The 20,109-nt window shown below is 41.0% G+C and overlaps 1 protein-coding gene and 1 long non-coding RNA gene across 4 annotated transcripts in view; one reads left to right on the top strand and one right to left on the bottom strand.

Annotated features, from left to right (window-relative positions):
* Nucleotides 1–20,109, bottom strand: part of LOC121015352 (uncharacterized) — a 40,495-nt gene that overhangs the window by 16,333 nt on the left and 4,053 nt on the right. For all 3 annotated transcript variants that reach the window (XR_005783783.1, XR_005783782.1, XR_005783784.1), the window contains exon 2: nucleotides 6,703–6,809. This is a non-coding gene — a long non-coding RNA (uncharacterized LOC121015352). The remainder of the gene's footprint in view (nucleotides 1–6,702; nucleotides 6,810–20,109) is intronic.
* KCNJ16 (potassium inwardly rectifying channel subfamily J member 16) overlaps nucleotides 17,608–20,109 on the top strand; it is an 85,884-nt gene continuing 83,382 nt past the window's right edge. Inside the window, exon 1 of the mRNA XM_040452241.1 lies at nucleotides 17,608–17,757. The gene's annotated coding sequence lies outside the window, so the exon portion shown is untranslated. The remainder of the gene's footprint in view (nucleotides 17,758–20,109) is intronic.

Raw genomic sequence — 20,109 nt, forward strand, 5'->3', positions numbered from 1 at the left:
GAGCAAAACATCAATTTGACTAAGTGGAAAAATTGGCTCTCTTCACAGTCCAGTAGTGCACCTCATTTATAGGCACTTTTGTTACTGATGGGCCACAAAAGTAGAGAACATATGGACCACTAGCCTCCCATACAAACCCTTACATAATGAATGTATCACACATGTGTCTACTGTTAAGTAGCCTCATGGATTTGTGTCGCAAGGCAAGTTTTTCATGGCTGACTACATTTTTATCTAGCTAGAAATAGTAGCTAGAGTGATTTATGGTATATACTGATGTGAGCTTAGTAGGATCAAAGGATAAAAGGAATCTTTCCCTCCAATCGATAATTGGGATGATGACCAAGATAAACCACTTACCAACACATCTTTAAGTGCCATCTCCTGCCCCTTTCCCTAGTTTTCTAGCCCTTTTCTCTGGGACATTCACTGACTTTTATCACCTCCTTGTCCTCCCTCTCTAGAGGACAAATTCCCTGACAGTCCAGGCAACTTATGTTGGGTACTTTTTGCAGTGGCAGACCATGACTCAATCATATTTGTTTCTCCAGTTGCACTTGACATGGTGCTTTGCTTGTCATAGGCTCTCAAAAGTCGTAAATAAACATGAAAAATTTTTTTTTTTAAAAAATGGGGCACTTGGGTGGCTCAGTTGGTTGAGTGTCCAACTTCAGCTCAGGTCATGATCTCACGGCTTCTGGGTTTGAGCCCCACGTCGGGCTCTGTGCTGATAGCTCAGAGCCTGGAGCCTACTTTGGATTCTGTGTCTCCCTCTGTCTCTGCCTCTCCTCTGCTCAGGCTTGTGTGTGTCTCTCTCTCTGTCTCAAAAAAATAAATAAACATGAAAAAAAATTTAAAAATCGCTTATTCCACTAGAATTACAACTTCACAACATGCAGTGGCATACACATAAAAAAGGCTCAAAATGTGTGTGGAATGACTGAACATAATTCTGAGAAAATAGAACCGTTTGGAAATTATATACATTTCTGGATGTAGGGTCCTCAGGAGATTATAAGCTAAGTCCCGCCAAGAAATAGATTTAGGAACCTTGGGAAATCTATTCATAGTTTGTGCTGCTAATATAATGCAATAAATGGGGAGGAGAACCATCTTCCTCCTAAAGAAACTTACTAGTTCCTTGGAAGTTACTATTCTGAGTTTATCCTGATGACATTATATCTTATGCATTTTGATTGTCAAAGACCACAAATCATGGTCATTATGACTTATCCTGGTATTTTAGTTCCCTGAGATGAATTTCTTCATCATCATGGAGAAGTAATAGACTGAAAATAGATGCCTCCACAAAGATCATAATAGGTGAGCTCTTTCAAAGGGGAAATTGCTTTTGCTCAAAGAAATGTTCTCACCATTTTACTGCTTTTGATTGTTCTTTCTCACCTTAGTTCACATAGGAAGACATTTTCTTTAATTACCGTAATCAAGTAGGCAGCTTATAGGAAGTGACTCAAAGGAAAAAGGTGTAGACTCCTGTGGGCTGATAACATAGAAGCTGGTGACCACACAGGAAGGCCTTCAACATGGAAAACACAATGTCAGTTTTGTGACAGGATCCCATGGCCAAGTAAAAGTCACTGTATTCCCTTATGTTTACATGAAGTCACTTTCAAGGTAGTGTTTCAATATGGATTACATGTGTGGAATTCACTTATATGTCATTATAGTGTATTGTGTAGTCTTGATGAAATGCACACGCTTGCTAGCTTTGAGTCTGAAGTGAAGAGGTGGGTATTTGTTCATTCACTGAACAAATATGTATCGAGTGTCTACTATGTGCAAGGCTTTGTGCTCAGGTCTAGAGATGCAGAATGGAACAAAACAGTGCTCTTGTTCAGTGTTTGCCTATTAGGGTAACGTGGAGGGGCTGGGGTGGAAACAGATAATAAACAAGCGAACAAATAAACATATGATATAAAAATATAACACCAGGCCATTATAAATGCTTTTGAAAACCTGCAACGAGAAGACAAGGACCGCCAGTGAGGTCAGAGATTTTGACTTTTGGGTGATGGGCGTTGAGGAGGGCACCTGTTGGGATGAGCACTGGACGTTGTATGGAAAAACCAATTTGACAATAAATTTCATATTAAAAAAATAAATAAATGGGTGATCAGGAAAGTTGTCCTCAAGAGACATTCTGCAATCAGAGGGCCGATGTAGATTTAGTCAGAGAGAGGCCATGTGGATAAGTGAAAGCAGAGTTTTCTGGATAGAGAAGTCCCTGAACTTGCTGTCCGAAGGGATATCCTCTCCGCAGAGAAGGCAAGGGACTCCGACAGTGAGGATGAGTGGTAGAAAATGAAGTAAGGTAGCAGCAGAGACCAGACCATGTGGCTCTGTTGGCTTTGATAAGACCCCTGGATTTCAGTCCAAATGTTTACAGTATGTAGATAAGCATGAGATCCCTGAGACACCAACTTCCATGCTATAGCAACTGTCTCTTCTATTCTTCTTTCCTTGTCTCCTTTCCCTTTCCTTTTCAAATATATCATACTTGAAGTTTTATTTTATATCTGGTTTTTACATAGAAAGGAAAAGGACCCCTTTCCTGTTGAAAATACGTTTGTTGATAATATGACAGCTACTGCACCAAGAATATTTCTGTCTGATATTTACAGTTACTTTCTGGGATCTTGCTCAGATTAATTAACCAGTCACAAGGTAGGAGAACTGGGATCCCAGGTTAGGGCTGTTTGGCCAAAAAGTCTCTGCCCCATCCTACTCTGCCCCACTGCCAACTGTGTGTTCCTTGGCTCAAGGGTGAAGTGGATTCTTTTACCTGAAAATTCTTGGATGGACTTTACCTTATATTCCAAGCTATAGCAGAGACTCATGTCTTAAAGCCAATGTCTCACTCTTCAAGCTGTTCCCAGCCCTTGCTGTGCCGTCCTCACTTTCTTTGTTGACTGCCCCGGGGGGGTGGGGGAGGGCGGATATCTAAAATAAGTGTCTGGAATTGAACCTTCCAGGTTATGGTGACGATAACATCTATCCGAGAAAGTTAGTTTGGTCTCACAGCTCACATAATTCTCACTCACAAAGTTAGTTCTCACTCACAGGTGAGAGTGGTGTGGCCAAGAACGTGGCCTCCAAGAAGGCAAAAATAAATGAACTGAACTATTTGGAATTTCAAGGTCTTTATAGCATGTCTGAGGTTCAAGACTAAATGAGTCATCCCTATTTCCTATATGCCTGCCAGTCCCCTTTTTATTTACATATTATGAGAGGAGAACAATATGCTGATATAAACAAAGGAATTGGCACGTTTGGTCTGGGACATGAAAATATTAAAGTCTCACTGTCTTTCTCTCTTGGTTTTTGGTCTCAAAACCTTCTGTTAACAGCTAAGGGGTTTTCACGAAAAGGCACATCTGCAAGAAATGTTTCTTCAATTGCACTTCTTAGAGATGTAATTTGTTTCATGTAAACGTTTCCCACAACATGACTGATTAGTATTGAATTGTTCATCTAAAGTGTCTTCTTAAGGACCCTCCTACCTGTGAAACTAAAAGATATATCTCAAAAGTGTGTGGCGTCCAGAATCCAGTCAAACAGGGTTTAAACCTTTGCTCCCTGACTTACTAGCAGTATTTTCTTGCCTGATTGAGCCATGTCTAAATTCTGTAATCTGTAAGTGGGTACAATCGGTCTCATCATGACACAGCGAGGTATATGTTATTCTGTGAGATCATGTATACTAAAGTAGTTGGAGTACAATGGAGACCTCACAACTAATAATAATTATATGATGTATAATTATGAGAGTTTAGAAATATAAATATATTGTATTTGTATTGTATAATATATAAATATATTATACTCTCATATAAGTCATTAAAAAGTTATAAGTATAGATATAAATATATTGTACTCTCATATAAATATGAGAGTATGAGTATAATAACTCTCATAATTATACGGGAAGGTATATATTATTCTGTGAGATGATATATATGAAAGTACCTTTTGCATTGGAAAGCCCACAAATAATAATAGGAGACAACACTGTAATGCTGTCTACATGTGACATGTATCGTTATTCTATAAAACCTGTGATTGTCCAAGGGACAATCACTTGGTGATTAAAAAAGAAACTCTAAAATTCTTGCTATTACCCCTTTATTATATTTTTATTTAAAAATTTGTAAATACTGGGGCGCCTGGGTGGCGCAGTCGGTTAAGCGTCCGACTTCAGCCAGGTCACGATCTCGCGGTCCGTGAGTTCGAGCCCCGTGTCAGGCTCTGGGCTGATGGCTCAGAGCCTGGAGCCTGTTTCCGATTCTGTGTCTCCCTCTCTCTCTCTGCCCCTCCCCCGTTCATGCTCTGTCTCTCTCTGTCCCCCCAAAAAAATAAATAAAAACGTTGAAAAAAAATAAAAATTTGTAAATACTTATTTACTTCTGAGAGACAGAGAGAGATAGCATGAGTGGGGGAGGGACTGAGAAAGAGGGAGACCCAGAATCTGAAGCAGGCTGTAGGCTCTGAGCTGTCAGCACAGAGCCTGATGCGGGGCTTGAACTCAGGGACCACGAGATCATGACCTGAGCCCAAGTCGGGCACTTAACCACTGAGCCACCCAGGTGCCCCTTATTATACTTAAAAAGAAATATTTTCATTTCTGACATCAATCATGTGCTTGTCCTTAACACTGACCTAATTAAATAATTACAGAAAAGTCTTGCCAGGTACTACAGAAAAGTCTTGATATGAATTCAAGGTCAAACTGATATGTAGAAAAATTATTTTCTCCTGGAACTAGAATGAATCGCTACTTCTTCTCACTCTTAACACAATTAAATATTGGTCATCTACGAATGGCTACCACATGAATATTCGTAGCTGACTAGATGATCAGAGCTTTAGGAAATCTAATTTCACAGAATACTGGGCATGTTGTTAGCTCTGAATCACTTAAAGATTCATTTGTATCCTTGTTAGCTATTATTTGACAGTGGGCCAAAATAATCTATAAAGTTTTATAATTCTATTTAATTATATGTATATAATTATACGCATATAACTTATAATTGTATCTTATGTAACGTACTGTGTATACCAATAATTGCTTTGCAGACAGGGATGGATTTGGGGAAAGGGGATATGATTCTTGGAAGACACAGACACATTGCCAGTTGTCCGTTGCTTTTCCTCTGCATGTTGTCTACTCCTTATTGTACGTCGGCTGCTATAAAGCACCATATTTTCTCCAGTGTGTGTAGAGATAAGGCTGGGGATCGGAGGCGAGATGTGCAAGATGTGTACAAAACTTCTGTCTAAAATTTATTTTTTGCTGTTTATTTATTGTTGAGAAGGAGATAGAGGGCAAGTGGGGGAGGGAAAGAGAGAGAGGGAGACACAGAATCCAAAGTAGGTTCCAGGCTCTGAGCTTTCAGCACAGAGGCCGAGGTGGGGCTCAAACCCACGAACCCCGAGATTGTGACCTGAGCCGAGGTCAGACACTTAACCGACTGAGCCACCCAGATGCCCCATAAAAACTGCTGTCTAATTGACAGTTGTCTGGGAACATGAAAGGCCTTAAATCATAGCACAGAGATCGGTTACATTGAAGGGATTTTGTATGTCTTCTAGTTAAATGTTCAGAATTTGGGATGTACTGTTCTCTTTTTCTCTCCCAATGATTTATTTTTAAATATTAAACACTGTCCATCTGGTCGAAGAGCTAACTTAGTCAAGTTTTTTAAGAATAATTTATCTTCAACTGTCTCTCATTTAGTCATATAATCAGCCGACAAATCTTTATGCATTGCCTACTGTATAGACAGTATATGAGACCCTGTTCTACTTTGCAGACACAATTGTGAGTAAATTCAACATGTATGCTTCCTCCTGCCTTTTCTTCTACGTCATATTCATTGTGAGCGATTAAGAACATCCACACAGGGGGCGACACTTTGAAGTTCTGTGGCGAAAACAACGCGTGACCCCAAAGATAAAAAAAAAAAAACAAAACACGCAACAGTTTCCTTCCATCTTCCAGAAAAGAGTTCAAGTTCTCCCCCCTATTCTATTTTGTGAAGAGGAAATGGGAGTTTGAATAAATCTTAAGTCTTTTTTTTATTTCCTTCAAAATATGGATATTAAGTGAGAAAAACAAATACAGGACAAAAGCCACAACAATTAGCAACAAACAGAACCGGAGTCTTCTGGCTCAACCCGACGATGGTAACCTACAGGAGAGGCAACGATGCTGATTTTTCCATCCATCCTTTCTATTAATAGAAGAAACACAAAGAGGTGGCCATTGTCTGGCTTCCTTTTAGCAATTGTGAACACACATCGAAAGGGAATTGGAGAAGAGAATAATTATCTCCTTAGTTGATTCATGTAAACATGTTTTTTTTCCTAATTTTCATATTGACAAAACAAAAGGCATTCCCCCATAAAATTTGAAATTGTTACTAAATTATCTAGATGGTCTCTTCTATTCTGTTTTGCTGCTGGCGAATGTTTTCCTTAATGTCCCCAGTAATTGCTATGGCTGTGTTCCAAAGATAAATAGAAATAATGCGGGGCTCATGCATGCTTTTTAATAGCCATATTCTAAAAAGATCATGTTTTTTTTCCCCAAACAAGTTTTGCAGTGATGCTTTCTATTTTTAATTTGTACTTAACACTCAATTTCAGTTCTCACCATTCATGCGCTCTGTGTTTACTTACCTCACTTCAGACAAGTCTGTTTCCCTTTCTGTTTTATGGAAATCTTCACCATCTGTTCCCGATGCTATAATAGCCTTCCGTGAGGTTTAGGTTTACAGCAATACTGACTGATTTGAGGCGGGGGTGGGGGGGGGGGCAAAGAAAGTAAAAAAAAAAAAATGAACTGTGTTAGTTGCAACTTAATTAATGGAAAACTTTCAGGGCAGTGAAGCATTTTTATTATACACTGTAAAATGAAGCTTGAATTTCCTAAAAATGTATCTATTGCTTTATCTACTATTATTAAGTCCTTGTCTGTCTGCAGGGTGCTTGGTCTTTGAGAGTTTTCCACGGTCATGACTTGCGTAAGTGAGGCCAGTGTGGAGAAAGAAGCCTTAAGCCCATGTTTACCTTAATAAGACACCAAATCAACTGAAACGGTGCACCAAGAAAATATATGAAGGGGTACTAAGCACGTGAAAAGATTCTCGATATCATTAGTCAGTGGGGAAATGCAAGTTTAAGTCATAGTGAGATACTCTTTCACACCTATAAGATGGTGATAATAAAAATAAAAATAAAAATAAAAAAACCAGACAAGAGTAAACATAGAGAATCAGGAAATCTCACATGTCACTGCTGGAAATGTAAAATGGTTCAGCCCTTTGGAAAAGAGTTTGACAGTTTCTTAAGAAGTTCAACATAACTTTCTCATAGAAGCTAGAATTTCCACTCCTAGGTTTCGACCCAATAGAAATGAGAACTTTCGGCCACACAAAAAGCATGTGCATGTATGTTCACAGCAACATTATTCACGACAGGCAAAAACTGGAAACCACTCAAATGTTCATTAACCAGTGAAAGAATAAATAGACTATGATGTTCCCATATCGTGGAATACAGTTTGGCGATAATAAGAGAAAATACAGGCCACAGCGTGGATGAACCTTGAAAGCATCATGCTAAGTGAAATAAGCCAGACATGAAAGACCACACGCGGTATAACTCCACGTACGTGAAATATCCAGAAAATACAAACATACAGAGACATGAAAACAAGTGGTTACTTGGGGCTGGGGCAGAAACAAGGATTAACTGTAAAGGGGCAGGGGGATCTCACTGGGGTGATAGAAATGTTCTAAATTAGGATGATAGTGGGGGCGCCTGGGTGGCGCAGTCGGTTAGGCGTCCGACTTCAGCTCAGGTCACGATCTCGCGGTCCGTGAGTTCGAGCCCCGCGTCGGGCTCTGGGCTGACGGCTCAGAGCCTGGAGCCTGTTTCCGATTCTGTGTCTCCCTCTCTCTCTCTGCCCCTCCCCTGTTCATGCTCTGTCTCTCTCTGTCCCAAAAATAAATGTTGAAAAAAAAAAATTAAAAAAAAATAAATAAATTAGGATGATAGCGACTGATCTTCAGTTGGGTACATTTACTAAAGATCATTGAGTTGCACACTTCAAATGGGGCTGGGGACCGGAGTGGATCTTCTGTGCAGGTGTTCTAATAGGGTTTCGGTATGGAAAGGGCAGTTGCCTTCCCATCTAGGCAAGAGACTTGCCAAGAGTTAGTTCATTCTGTGTGCCTCTGCCACCTGCTCCCACTATGAAACCTTTATGACCAATAAAAACAGGAAGTAAGCCGTTCCTGGAGCTCGGGTTTTATATTTTCCTGCCCCAAAGGACAACATAAAATCCATGTTAACCTTAGATTTTATATACTTCAGGTGTTCAAAACAGGGTACAGTGTGATGTAGGGAGCTTGAAAGGAGGGCATTTGACCGCCACATCCTGAAATCAGGTGTGAGCAGAGAGGAAACAAGACACCTGGTAATTAAAGCAAACCCAAGGCCAGATGAATAATAAATATAGCAGAGAAATGGGGAGGCATCACCAGTGACGACCAGCAGTGGATTTCAGTGTGTATCCCGCCATACTTCATGGAAACTGTATATGTTAACATTCAGACGAAATCTCAAAAATGGAGATCGTTCTTCCTTCTCACTGTGCATTTATTACAGCAGCAACTTCGGAATCACTTTTTTATGATATGTCAGGATTAAAGCGGCGACACCATTCATTCTCTTTCTTTAATACACATTACTGGGTGTCCATTCTGTAGGACACTCTACTAAATGGAGGGGTGCAAAGGGGAATTAAATGTCACTGTTCCTTCTACTGATTTTGCGGTTTAGTGATCTAAGTGCGGTTTAGTGAAATCTAAGATACAAGCCAAGCATATACAAAAATAAATAACTGCGATAAAATAGGACAGCAGGAGCGCCTGGGTGGCTCAGTCGGTTAAGCATCTGGCTCTTCATTTCAACTCAGTCATGATCTCACGGTTCGTGGGATCGAGCCCCACGTCAGGCTCTGCACTGAATATGGAGTCTGCTTGGGATTCTCTCTGTCCCTCTCTCTCTGCCCCTCCCTCGCTTGCACACTCTCTCTCCCTCGCAAAATAAATAAATGAATGAACATTATAAAAAACAAACAAGCAAACTGGAGAGCAGATGCTAACAGCCAGCAGAGTGGTGAGTGGTAGTTCCTAAATGTCTATCAGTGAAGCGTTCCTGGACTGGTTGCATTGAAATTGTTTGGAAAATAAAATACAGCTTTCGTAGCCCTACTCTAGCCCCTTGCTTCTTAGCGTGGTCTCAGCCTTGGCGTTGGCTGGAAACTTGTTGGAAATGTACAGCTTCCAGCCCCATCCTAGACCCACTGAATCAGAATCTGCGTTTTCAGTAAGCTCCTGGGGCTCTCTGTGTGCGTGTCAAAGTTGAGGAAGAGCTAGTCTGAACTATAGAATTAGACACTCCAGGCATGGGATCCTGGGAGCATGTATTTTTGACAGGCTCCCAGAAGATTCTGGGATGTAATCATCCAGGGGCAGGCGGGCCTCACTGGAGACAGTGCAGGGGCTCCGTACATAGGTGGGTTGGAGATGGGTCTGGAGGGTAGTGGGCGGAGGGGAGCATGAAAAGAGTTCCGCATAAGCAAATGTGTGAAAGCAGTACTGATTGTTCCCTGGAAAGTGAACTCTTATGTGGTCTCCCCATCCTCTCGGAGCCCGTTTCTGCTTTCCTATAAATGTTTAGATACACACGTGCGTCTTTTTTTCATAACGGAAGAAGTGTTCCTGTTCAGAATTGTGGTAATCCTTCTTTTGTTGCTGGATTCAGTTCCCTCTGTTTCCCTCTAAGACCTTGCCCCAACAATGACCTCCTCCTTTCCATGTCTTCAGCCTTTCCTTCTCTATGGGCTCCTTCCCTTCGGTTATAAACATGAGCAAATCTCTGCCATTCCAAACAAAAACCACCTTTGACCTCACATGTCTGTCCAGGTACTGCCTATCACTCTCCTACCCTCCACAGCTTTGAGAAAATGAGAACTAAGGTTTTTTGTTTGTTTCCAAAAGAGATACATCCTCCTTATATAAAATTAGAAAATACAATAGGGAAGAAAAGAGAAGGCAGAACCATAATATCAATAGCTAAAGATGATAATAATCAACTTGTGTATATTTCTAACATGTTTCTGTTCATAAAAGTACTTTAAGGGGCACCTGGCTGGCTCAGGCGGTGGAGTGTGGGACTCTTGATCTCGGGGCTGTAGGTTTGAGCCCCACATTGGGTGTAGAGATTACTTAAAAGAATATTCTTTTTTAAAAAGTACTTTAATATTTTTTAAGTTTCTTTATTTATTGACACAGAGAGAGAGGCAGAGCATGAGAGGGGGAGAGGGAGGGGCAGAGTGAGGGAGAGAGAAAATCCCAAGCAGGCTCCGCACTGGCAGCCTCGACACGGGCTCGAACTCACAAACCTTGAGTGAGATCATGACCTGAGCCGAAACCAAGAGTCAGATGCTTAACTGACTGAGCCACCCAGGCACCCCTAAAAAAGTACTTTAAAAGCATAAAATGTACCTTTAGTGTTCACACTGTTTCACAAGGTGAATGTTACATTTTTAACATCGTCTGCCTCGAAGACCATTCAATGACACTGCATTTTAATTTTCAGGGTTATCCTTAGTGGCCGTATAGTATTCGGTGGTGCAGCTGGATATTATCTTGAATGTGTAACACATGTGTTTCTCCCCGTGCACACCCCCGACACCCTCTGGCACCTGCTTATTATAGTGCCTTCTCCCAGTGCCCCCGCTCCCCACCACCACCAAAGGATACGACACATACCAGGGTTAGTATTCTTCACCTGGGTTCTATACTGCAGAAATGACGACAGAATTTTAAAACAGACTGTCATGGGGTGCCTGGGTGGCTCAGGCAGTTAAGCACCTGACTTCAGCTCAGGTCATGATCTTGCAGTTTGTGAATTCAAGTCCTGTGCCGACAGCTCAGAGCCTGGAGCCTGCTTCGGATTCTGTGTCTCCCTCTCTTTCTGCTCCTCCCTTGCTTGTGCTCTGTCTCTCTCCCTCACACGCACACACAAAAATAAGTAAACGTTAAAAAAATTTTTTAAAAATAAATAAAACAGGCTTTCATGACTCATGGTAGAGGCACTAGAAATATTAGAAAGAAAAGTATTGTACTCATGGGTGTTTCAGGGGTCTGGAAAGAGTTATGCCACAACTGTGGGCAGTGTCCAAGGTCACCATGACTAGGATTCACAGGGGTGAGTTAAAAGCAGAGTTGGAAATGATCAGGCTTGTGTCCGGTACCTTTTGAGTTAAACCCAGTGACAAAGGGCACCTGGGTGGCTCAATCGGGTAAGTGTCCGACTTCGGCTCAGGTCATGATCTCACAGTTCGTGGGTTCGAGCCCCGCGTCGGGCTTTGTGCTGACAGCTCAGAGCCTGGAGCCTGCTTCCATTCTGTATCTCCCTCTCTCTCTGCCCCTTGCATGTTCACACTCTGTCTCTCTCTCTCTCTCTCTCAAAAATAAATAAACATAAAAAATTAAAAAAAAAAAACAGTGACAAAAGAGAAGGAGAGACTCTAAATTCTATGATCTGAGAATAGTGGGGGAACTGGGATGTGTGTCCCCAAAGTCCCAACGCCACCATGGAGGGCAGAGCAGAAATGGAAGTGAGGTAGAAAGGACCTGGTAAACATTCTATGGCCCAAACTGGTTTGGGAGGAGGGAAAGGTTTACCTGTGCTTTTATAAACGATACGGGTATTAGGTCATCAGGAAAGTTCTGGAGAACTGAAAGAGTCTTGAGCCAAAGGCACCCCAACATGGGGAGTCTGCATGGGGGTCAGCATCCAGACCAGCAGTCCTGTGGGTATCTCGGGAGGTACGGGGTGGGGGAGGGGAGGACTCACAAGCCCAAGACAGGCTGACAGATACATGTGGGAATTGTAGCACAGACAGGTGCCAAGCTGCCTCTCCCTCACCTTTTCGTGGCTCTCCCAGCCGATTTTACTGATGTACTCTACAGCTTAGAAATTTCCTGACCCCAAGTGGTGGCTTGCAATGGTACCTACTCACTGACAAGGGTCTGCCATCATTTATTTAACTTGTCTTGGAAGTTTTGTTTTGTTTTGTTTTGTTTTGTTTTGTTTTGTTTTTCCTCCCAGAAAGTCATTATTATAAGCAATGCATAGCCAGTCATCTTCATTCCTTCTCTCCACCGGGGGCCATCCTTCATTGTTCAACTTGATGTAACCTGTTTTTTGTTCTCTCTATTCTAACAGAACTACTGTTATGAAGGCAATCAATGAACTCCACCTTGTTAAACAAGGTGAACTCACCTTAACTGCTCCATATTTGGCATCAACTCCCTATTTGATGCTGATTTATAGTCCCTTCTTCTGAAACTCTTACCTCTCTTGAATTTCGCAAAATAATTTTTTTATTTGATTTCCTCTACTTCTCTGGCTTTTCTTTCTTAGTTTACTTCTCTGTCTCCTCTTCCTCCAAAACTCATTTAAACGTTGATGTTTTTTCTGGTTATTCTCCTCTTTGTTTCCTTCTTATTTTCCATTTTATTCATGTGGGTTCTTAGTCAATATCTCATGTTTGACTCTCTCCTAAATATGGTCACTCCTGAATCTTTATCTCATATCTGAAATTGTCACTACATTGCTTTATTAATATCTTCTTAAGGGTGTTCATCCATCCATCCACTCAACTATCCATCTATCCATCCATCCATCCATCCAACCATTCATTCATTTATCCATTTAATATTTATTGAGTACCAACCAAATGCCTGCCAGATACTAGTCTAGGACAAAACAAGTATATCTGTGCTCTGAAACTTTTCACTTTAGTTTGGTTTAATGGAGAGCAAATATATAACAGGAGAAAACTGCATTTTTTTTCAGTCAACAATTCTGAAATCGGGCTCACTATCTTACTCTCCATACCTATGACTCCTCCATCAACTGCCATAGCCATGAGTGGTCTGATTACCCATTGGGTTTTTCATGTTAGAATCAACCTCAATTCCTCTTGCACTTTGCTTTGAAGGCAGGATAGCTTGTGGTTAAGAGTCTGGGCTATACCACCCTACAGACCTTGGTTCAAATTTTGTCACTTGCCAGTGACTTTGGTCAAGTTATTTAACCTCTCTAAGATTTTTTTAAAATTAAAAAAAATCTTACTCCGCAGGATTGTTTAAGTGTGTGTGAAATAATAGATAATTATGATCCTTACCTCTATATAAGATAAATGGTAGCTCATTAAAGGGTAGCTGTTTTTTTTATTATTATTATTATTATTTACCTGCACTCTTCAAAATGGCAGCCACAAACCCATATGGCAGTTAAGAACTTGGAATACAGTTTACCAAAATTGAGATGTGCCATAAATTTAAAATACATACTGGGTTTCAAAAGAGTACCAAAAAAAAAAAAAAAAAAAAAATAAATTGTGTCAGGAAAAGTGTTACATTGATTTTATGTCAAAATGATAATATTTTTGACTATAGGGTTAAATATTATTAAAATTCATGTGTTTGTCTTGTTAACTGTGGGTACTAAAAAATGTAAACTCACATATGTACCTATCACTATATTCCTCTCATACAGTGTTCTCAACATCTCTCAGCACGGTTCCTGTGCTCCACACATCCACGGACAATATCATTTCTCTTCTCTGTTACTGCAGTCGTATCCTACTGGCCTCTATGTTTATTCTCCCTCTGAACTTTCAAAGCCACCCTCTACACTGTTGCCTGGTTGATACTTCTAGAATGTTAGAAAACTTTTTCCACAACCTGTAGGAAAGGCCTGGGGAGCATAGTTTCTACCTCTAGACTTTCCTTGGACCCTTTCTCACCTCCTCATGGAATCCCACTGCTCAAAGCTATTCATGCTTCCATGCTTTCGTAAATAGTTTCCTCCTACCTGAAAGCAGGTTTCTCACACTGTCTACCCAAGGAATTCCTCTTTATCCCCAAGAACCGCCTTGTTACCTGTGTAAAGTCTTCCCCACCTCTTCTTTTACATGTTGTTTGTGAAGCCCTCTCTTTCTCTGTGTCAGTTACTTATTACTCTTTTGGACTTTGGGTTTCTTAAGAACCGGGATTGTAATTTATTAACTGGATTCGCCATATGTGTGGGAACATTTGTAACATACTAAGTCACCAAAATATTTAAACAAAGGAAGGATAGATTGGGGGCTTACTTTTAGAAAAATGAGCAGGCAAGCCATAAAAACAGCTAAACATTCAGTATTGTCCATTTGTGTATTTCCCCCTTGTATTTGGAAAAAAAGAACAATGTCTGAGACATACCGATTGCCTGGGTAAATATAATATCACATCTTTTCCAAAGATGATGGGTGCATTTTGTATCAGAAGTCGTATTTGAATTTACAGCCACGTTCGATTTTCCATTCCCTAGTTCAGCGAATGGAAACAATTGTAAACACTATGAATACCCCTTGAAATCAGCAATTCTTCAATAGAAGCTCTAGAACTTGATCAATTTACTCTTTGGCATGATCCTATCTTCTCTAAATTTAAAAAAAAAAAAAAAAAAAAGCAGTAATTCCTTACCCTTGTTGGAAGTTCTGCTCTCGTATGACTTCAAACTGTGAAACTCACATGAGTGACTCTGTCTCTAAGGTCCTGAGGTATGCTCCCTGAGTGTTTGCAAGCCTCTGTGCTTCCGAGGTATGGTCTCCATAGATTGCCTCTTGTCTGACAGAAACCTGGCCTGGGAATTGCCCTTACCACTGGGGAGAGCATTGAAACCACTATCAGGTGCTAATGATTTCTGAACCAGACAAAAACAACGGAGAGACGTGAACACAGATTTCTGGGCTGTCATCCCCTTCCTGGTGATTTATTAACTGGAAGGCACTGCTTGTTTTCAGAGGCGGAGGAGTTAGGCGAGGCCTACCCTCATCTCTGCAAAATCCTAAGATCCTAAAAACAGATATAATAGTATACTGACCTAATTTTCCAGGCGAGGGTTACCCAATAGGTCAGTCAGCTAATTCCACATTTTGATGTACTGTGAAAAAGTATGGTCATTGGATCAAGAAGTCAGCTGGGGGGAGGAGGGGAGTTGGCCTTCAAGGGGAAGACAGATAGCAGATGACATCATCATTGGCAGCGGCCTCGCTTGCCTTCGGGGACCAAACTTTCATAAATTATCACAGATTAATGTTTGTGCAGCACGAGTTGTATAGAGGCAAAGAGATATGATGCACTTTGCAGGAATTACTAGTACTAGGAAAGAATTTGCCACACACAAAAAAAGCTATTTCAGTTCACATGAGTCGAAAATCATGGTACAGATCCACTCAATTTTCAGATGGACTGTTGTGACATAGCAATGCACGGTGTTTTGGATCAGAACGTTATTATTATTAGCATCGCCACTGGTAATTAAATATTGTGTGAATAGATTGGAATGAATAAGATTTCTTTTTCATTTGAGAGTGCTCGTTTCACATTTAACCTCATCGTTACAGACTCTGTGTAAACATAACGTCGCTGGCTGGGTACAACAGGCATCAGCAGACTTTGCCTGTGAAGGGCCACATAATAAATATTTTAGGCACCACAGGCCATAGAATCTCGATAGCAGTTGTTCACCTCTGTCCTTGCATCACGAAAGCCATTTCATGTAAATGGAAACATGGCTATGTTCCAATAAAACTTTATTGACAGAGGCAGGAAAAAAAACAGGCAGTGGGCTGGGCTCAGCTCACAGCAGGAATTTGTTGACCCCTCTGCTATACTATATAATACAGTAATATAGTATATCTCCTAGATATACCTTCATTTACCCAACCGTTTTCTTATTGCGGGGCATTTAGATTATTCCCCACATTTCCCTACTCTAAGAAAAATTTTTTCAACAAACATCTCTGTGATGAAAACTCTCTCTTGCCTTTCCACAATTGCCCTTAGAGTAGGTTCTGGGTCAAAGGCTACAAATACTTTGAAGGCTTCCTATTCTTTCACCACTTGTGGCAAGGGGGAATTGGTGTTCCATCTCTGGAACACAGTTTGGCAATGCCTAATTGATGCCTCCCCGAGATCTTACTAGTTCTTTTTATTTTTTATTTTTTTTATTTTTTTTATTTTTTATTTTCAACGTTTATTTATTTTTGGGACAGAGAGAGACAGAGCATGAACGGGGGAGGGGCAGAGAGAGAGGGAGACACAGAATCGGAAACAGGCTCCAGGCTCTGAGCCATCAGCCCAGAGCCCGACGCGGGGCTCGAACTCCCGGACCGCGAGATCGTGACCTGGCTGAAGTCGGACGCTTAACCGACTGCGCCACCCAGGCGCCCCGAGATCTTACTAGTTCTAAATATGATCCTTTGGATAGACAAAGAAAGAAAGCAGTGCGGATTTTCTGTTTAAAAGAAAAAAAGGTAATTCGGTGTCTTGGTTCTGTGGGTGTGACTGATGAGGGAAGTTCAACTTTTTTACAAGTTTACTGCCCCTTTGCTTTTACTTTATGACAAAGGTTTCATTTCTATCTTGGCCCATTTGCTCGCTTGTTCTCTCTCTCTCTCTCCCTGTCCCTCTCTTTCTCTCCATTTTGTCTTTTCCTCGCCAATTTTATTCCGTTAGATCTATTTTAGATGGTAAAAATCTGAGAGCACAGGGTTCTAGAATCAGACCGCCCCAATTCATTCACTGCCACTTCCGGGCTGTACAACCTTACTTAACTTTCCTATGCCTCATCTTCCATATTTCTAAACCAGAGTCAATAAGAGTAAAGAATAAAGAGAAAAGAACATAAAGCACTTTATGCATTGCTGAACACCTAGTAAATGTTTAATAAGTACTACCTATGACAGTGATAATGAAGGCACAGTTCCCTCATTAGTTAAATATTCTTTCTGTATCTGGTGACCAAATAAATACATTTTCTTTTGACTTCCTTACGGTTTAATTTTTAAAAATTTCCCTTGGTGCTATTTGGCTGTAAGGTATGAAGATAGGCTGTAAAATTGATTGGTTTTCTAAATAGCTGGCCAATTATTCCATTAAAAACATTTTTTTAATGCTTATTTTTTGAGAGAGACAGACACACACAGAGTGCGAGTGGGGAAGGCACAGAGAAGAGAGGCAGACGGAATCCGAAGCAGGCTCCAGGCTCTGAGCTGTCAGCACAGAGCCCGACGTGGGGCTCGAACCCACAAACCATGAGATCATGACCTGAGCTGAAGTCAGAGGCCTAACAGACTGAGTGAGCCACCCAGGCGCCTTTCCATTTTATTTATTTATTTATTTATTTATTTATTTATTTATTTATTTATTTATTTATATTGAATAGTACATTCTTTCGTCATTTGTTTGTGCTGTGACCTTCATCCAATATTTTGCTTTTTTCCCATTTTAGCGTCTTCCTCTGGGAAACCTAATGTCTTAATTTTGACTTGTTCTGGCTTCTTCACCGGTGACTTAATTACTCTGACTGTAACGTTTTAACACCCGGTAATGCGACTTATTTGCATTACTCTCATCTCCCATTATATTTTCCTTGGACATTCTCATAAGTTTATTCTCTCGGTTGCATTATAGGGCCATGTTGTCGACTTCCGGCAAGAATTGCTGTTAACGTGAATTCAGAACAGAAGTATGTGCTACTGATAGAATAACTTGAGAATACATTGTCATAAGGAGCATCCTTCCCAGCCTGGAGCATAAGGTACATCTTTATTTATTTAATTCTTCTTTGATATTTCTCAGTGGAATTTTGCCACTCCTCGTTTCATGTAAAAACAGGCAATGTTTAGTGAAAATTAATTGTGTGCAAGGCATTGCTCTAAGGACTTGTAACTTCTAAGATTAAAAGAGAGAGGTTTGGCGTCGTCCCCATTTTACAGGGGTGACACTGAGGAACAAGGAGGGTAATTTGTCCCTGTTCACCGTAGGTGAATAGATCGCCTTCCCTGGATTCCAGAAAATGTATGTGTGATTGCTTGGTTAATTATAAATCCATCAGCTAAATCGAATGGTACTTGCTATTTGTTGCAGCTACTTCGGCTGCTCATCTCCTCCTTCTACTTTTCTTCCTCTTTCCTTCTTCATTCTCATCTTTCCCCATATAAAGTAGCTACCTTCCCTTATACATCCATTACACCATTTCCCTTATACCTTCCCTTACACATTTGTCGCTGTTCACCGTAGGTCCAAAGTCAGAACCAAAGTCCGTCTCCAGAAGCCCACTTTCTTAGATTCAGTGACACACTCATCACATACAGTAGATGTTAAGAAAATTCTTAGATATTTTACTGTGGCTGTATGAATGAGATTGTTTCCCCCCTCCCCCAAAATATTCCTTTTAATTGGTTACTTCTAACATAGAGAGGAAGAATAATTGTCTCTTACTGATAAACCTTTATAATTTGTAAGCAAAAATCTACGTTCAGAGATTTTTAAAAGAACACAGAAAATTGGATGCAGATTATATTTCAAGGGGAGAAAGCAAGCAAGCAAGCTAAAATTGAGGTGTTTACGGGGCGCCTGGGTGGCGCAGTCGGTTAAGCGTCCGACTTCAGCCAGGTCACGATCTCACGGTCCGTGAGTTCGAGCCCCGCGTCGGGCTCTGGGCTGATGGCTCGGAGCCTGGAGCCTGTTTCCGATTCTGTGTCTCCCTCTCTCTCTGCCCCTCGCCCGTTCATGCTCTGTCTCTCTCTGTCCCCAAAATAAATAAACGTTGAAAAAAAAATTAAAAAAAAAAAAATTGAGGTGTTTCCATGAACAAACTGAGTTTTGTTGTAGGCGTTCATCTTGCAAACTGGGAAAAGAACAATTCTAGTGTTGTGCCAGAGTGCTTTGGTTAGCCTGAGGAAGAAAAACTCTGTCTTCAGAACAGAGTTTGAGAAACATGACCAGTGATCATTCTCTATGTCACGGAAGGCTCCATGGACACCCAAGAGAAGAAATCTGAGTTTTCCTGCACGTTAGCATTCTCTTCGGTAGCTTCCTTGAGGTTTTCAACTCTGTTCTCCGTCAGAAGACATGAATAATATGCTACCGGCTTTTAACTATTTAACTGCATCTACTAGAGTTTTCCATTCTCTCAACACCTTGTTGTCCTTGCTGAATGTTACAATATCTGTCTGCACCACTTTACAGACCAATTATGCAGCTGTTTCCCCACCCTCCGCCCCTACCCCCGCCCCTGCGCCCCTACCCCCGCCCCTCACCCTATACATGTGCAGCTGCACAGGTGTGAGGCAGTATAACCAACTGTTGCCGATCAAATAATAGGCTATTCAGAACAATTGAAACATCAACCAAATTTTCTGGCCAGAAAATTGCCTGACAGTTTGCTACTGCTACATGGTGTCACTATCGGGGAAGGGACAAGAGTTCTGATTTGAGATCAGAGCTTCGCAGGATAAAGATCCCTACGCAGAACCAATGAAACTGTAAGAACATTTGGTTTTCTAATATGCAAAGGGATCCGCTGGCCTGTCAGTCTCTAATGGGGAAAGATCTCTCTCTCTCTCTGGTCCTAGTTGGCTACCCTTATAGGTTAAGAGTAAAGTGAATTATGTTATATCCAGGAGCTACAAGGAGAAAGACACGTTACGAGCAAATCTAATAAATCGCCTTCCCTGAATTCCAGAAAATGTATGTGTGATTGCTTGGTTAATTATAAATCCATCAGCCAAATCGAATGGTACTTGCTATTTGTTGCAGCTACTTCGGCTGCTCCCCTCCTCCTCCTCCTCCTCCTCCTCCTCCTTTTCCTCCTCCTGCATTCTTATTTTGCCCTATATAAAGTAGCTGCCTTCCCTTACACATCCAGAATTTTCTTCCTGCTTTTTTCACAGGATTCCTCATCTACTACACCCGACTTTTCTTGTGCCACTTGTCTCTATTCTATTCTAATGGAATACTTCACACAGCAGGAGTTGCATCCATTTTTTTGGTTATATTCACAGACCCTAAAAGAGCATGGGACATATAGTAGGTGCGCCATAAATATACATTGGGTGGATCATACAACATTGCTTAGAGATTAAGAGCAAATTGCCTCTTTGTCTTT

The sequence above is a fragment of the Herpailurus yagouaroundi genome, unplaced genomic scaffold (genome assembly GCF_014898765.1).
Source record: "Herpailurus yagouaroundi ecotype Mexico unplaced genomic scaffold, PumYag 206, whole genome shotgun sequence".
NCBI lineage: Eukaryota > Metazoa > Chordata > Mammalia > Carnivora > Felidae > Herpailurus > Herpailurus yagouaroundi.